A 4,025-nucleotide genomic window follows, 5' to 3' on the forward strand; every position below is an offset into this window, starting at 1 on the left:
TCCACTTAATTAAATGAATACTTAGTATTTATTTGATTATTTAACCATCAATTAATAATTAATTAAATTAATATTTAATTAATTCATCTTAACCCTATTCTCCTATTAATTAAATAAATTATTCAATTTATTTGATTTAATTCACTTAACCAAATTCAGACCATTAATTAAATAAATAAATCATATTTATTTAATTAAATCTTCTCTCACATTTAAATAAATTAATATTTATTTAAATTCCCCCAAAATCCCACCTCTCACATTTAAATAAATAAATCATTTATTTAAATCACCTTTATCCTCCACCCACTTGCATTTTTCTACAAATACAAGTTGCACAATTATTTTAAATAAATCATTTATTTAAATCACCTTTATCCTCCACCCACTTGTATTTTCCTACAAAAGCAAGTTGCACAACTATTTTAAATAAATTATTTATTTAAAATCCTATTTATCCTCACCCACTTGAAACCTTTAATGATTTCCCTTAAAGTATTCAAACTTGCTGGCTTTAAAGTCTTCAAACTTGATGGCTTCCTTCTATAATCTTCTTAAGACTTTAATGGTTTTCCTTAAAGTCTTCAAGCCTTTAATGGTTTCCCTCAAAGTCTTCAAGCATTTTAATGCTTTATCTTCATTTTTCTCATTTAAATAAATTAATATTTATTTGAATATTTATCCAAATGCAAATTACACCATTTAATTGAAATAAATGATTTTATTTTAATTGAAAATACCAAAATTTCTCCCACTTGCATTTTCCTACAAAATCCACTTGTATGCCTAAACCCCTTCTAGATTCTTCTAAACCCTTCCTAATTAGCCTAATCCATCCCCTAAATATTGTCACATTCCTAAGCAAATTGGAGTCACTTCTCAAAGACTCCAAAGTCTTTGAAAAGCAATTAATGCTTTGTGTGTTCAACAAATTAACCCTCAAAGTCTTGGATAACCTTTGAAAGCTTCCAACCTTCAACCACTAAATGGCTCAAAGTCTTTGATAACCATTGAAGGCTTTCAACCTTCAACCACTTAATCCCCAAAGTCTCCAATAACCATTAATGGTTACCTCAAACCCTCCCACATGGTTAAAACATTTGTTTTGACTCAACCTCTACCCAACCCAAAGGTCTCATCAAGCCTTTAATGCTTTGACCATGATTATCTCTTAATCATTTGCACAAAGGTTTATCCTTGGATTAACTCTTAATCCAATGGGTAATCTTAATTTAGACTTGACCCTTACCTTCTAGATAACCATGAGGTCTTCTCAGGCCTTTAATGCCTCCAACCTCTTCTCTCAACCCAATCCTATGTTGACACTTGCACCATTTTATTGGTGCCAATTGTGCACATGGATCCCCAACTTTCAATCCTAACCCTTGTTAAGATTGCTCAATCTTAACCCTTCATTTCTCCATTTCTTCTATAAATAGAACCCTTCTCCTCAAGCAAAAGGAGAAGCATTTTAGAGTATTGTTGTTATACTGGCATTAGCATAGAGCTTTTTCATAGCATCACTATCTACTCTAGCATAGTATTTAGCTTTTCATTTCATATTTGAAGCTTAGTATTAAATCTCAATCCTCCATAAGCATCCATAGTGCAAAAAGCTGCTGAGAGCTACACTCATTTGGGACTTGGAGAGGAGAGGAACAAGGGAGGAGCAACTATGAGCATCTTGATTAGCTATTTCATTTTATGTTTATATGCTTTCTATTTCATGCTTAATATCTCTCTTGATATGCCTGTTTAGGATAATCTTTTGTTGCTAACACTAACGTTTGTTTCTTGTGCTCTTGTGTGTGTTGCCATCAAACAGATTTTCTAATCCTTTTTGCAGAGCATCATTTGGTGAACCCGACGTGAATCCAAACACCAAAAAGATCAATTTTTTTTTTTAACCAATAACATGTTTGAATGTTGAAAATGTCACACAGGTTGCGATTTTGACACTGTTTTGGTGCGTTTGGCATTATTTTGGCGCTATTCCCCCTGTTTCAGTGCTTTTCCCTTCTCTGTCTTTCCCTTTCTTTTAATACGTTTGTGTTAAATAGTGCCTCTGTTCAAACGCAGACTAGCGCTATTGTAACAAAACGTTGTACAAATCACTTTGTAACCAAAAAAAAATAAAAAACCAAAAAAAAAAAAAATTTAGGCTTGTAGAAGCCCACCAAATAGGCGGATTTTACTAACTATTTTTCTCTTTTGTGCAGATTTAAATTAGATTAAAGAGTAGATTTATATTTTTTACTAACTTGTTTTTGAAGTTGGTTTTAAAAATGAATTCACTTTTTATTTTGGTTTAAAATTAACTTCACATTTCAAATTTGGGCTTTTGAAAAAGAATCACACATTTGTTTGGGGCTATTAAAAAGAATTTCATTGTTCAAAGGTAAAAAGAACCACAAACTTATACAAAAACAACTTTATTTTTTTTTTTTATTTTTTTTTTTTTGCAAGTTAGAAAACAAACTTCGTTTTGGTGCTTAAAATCAACAAGGCAAATTTTATTTCTTGCATCAAGATAAAACTCACAATCCACACTTCCATTTTTGGTGCAAATAAAATTCACAATCAACTTGTCTCATTTTCAAAGCAATTTTACTTCATGCAAACGTGTTTTTCATTAAGTTGACCAGGATTTTCAAATTCTAGTTTACTCAAACAATTGCCTTTGAAAATTAAAAAGAACACCATGATTGTTGGAGCAACATCTCCAAATAGTTAGATCACATTGCAATGATAGATTAAAAAGAACAAGTGTTTTTTCGTGCTTGGCACACTTGTGCAAAGAGTTGGTCGAGTGGTCCTACTTCTAACACACACTATCCTCTCCCTTGGCTTTCGTGGTCCTAGGTGCAAGAGAAAAGTGTTAGTAACACTCAAAATTTTATCTTTTTAAGAGAGGCCTGCCAAGAGACACATCACTCTTGGGAACGACCTTGAGCGGTAAATCCTTCGAGCCGCTATAGAAATCAGGTGTGAGCGAAAGCTGTAGCCTTGGGTATAGCTGTTCCTACAGTGTAACTGGCCGAAAGGACAAATGGGCCCCACCACCAGTTACAAGGCTCTTAAGTGAGTCACTGCAGAATGAACTTATGTCCAAAAACATCGAACATGACTAAACACCTTTAAGTAGTAGCCCACCCGTTCTATTGATTGAGGATATTTGAGGTATAATTTAGTGCAAGAGCATAGATGGTTTTGCTCCCAAGATACTCACCATACATATTTCCTTGAGTAGAAACATAGCTTTTTGAAAGGTCACTTGTGGCTTGATAAAAGTGGTGACTCCCCCATCATAGGGATCATCTATTTGTTATGCTCGTGCAAGACTTAGTATATCACATCCTTACCTGCCACGGCGGGATTCATAAGGTATGTAGTACCAAAGTCGAAGAAATATCAAGATGTGGGCTAAATTTATCACAACTGGCCATTTGACCTTAGGGATAAAGAGTGTTTGAAGTGTGTTCGTTTTACAGACCTAGAGCAAATTGAGCCAACTTCAGGCTTTGGAAATACACCTTAAAATGAATCTAAAGGAAGGGTCAGAAACAAGTCCAAGAATTGGGTTGATCTAGACCCATACTCATTTGTGCCTTTTTTTAGGCAACATTCTTGTGTTTGTGTGCTTGCTTTGTTTTCTTGTCAAAGAAAAATCAGAAAATCAATCCCATCATCAATTCATCCCAAAACTCTCAAAACATTAAGAGGTTCTTGTCCCAAGTTCTCTTTTAGATATTGCTTGAAATCAAACACATCACATCACTTTTAGATTGTTTCTACATCTAGGATAAGCTCATCCTAAGAGACACATCTACGCAGGTTAAAACTAGTTCATGAGTGAATCCTCTCATTGCTAGGTAGTCAAAATCTGTAACACATCTCAGATTTCTCTACACCTTATCACATCCAAACTCCTCAAAACAAACAAGCAATTCAAAGAAGGAATTTTGGTTACATCTACCTTAAAGTGCTAGAGATCCCCATACAATACAAATCACCAATCATCAATC

The sequence above is a fragment of the Cryptomeria japonica genome, chromosome 8, assembly GCF_030272615.1.
Source record: "Cryptomeria japonica chromosome 8, Sugi_1.0, whole genome shotgun sequence".
Lineage (NCBI taxonomy): Eukaryota > Viridiplantae > Streptophyta > Pinopsida > Cupressales > Cupressaceae > Cryptomeria > Cryptomeria japonica.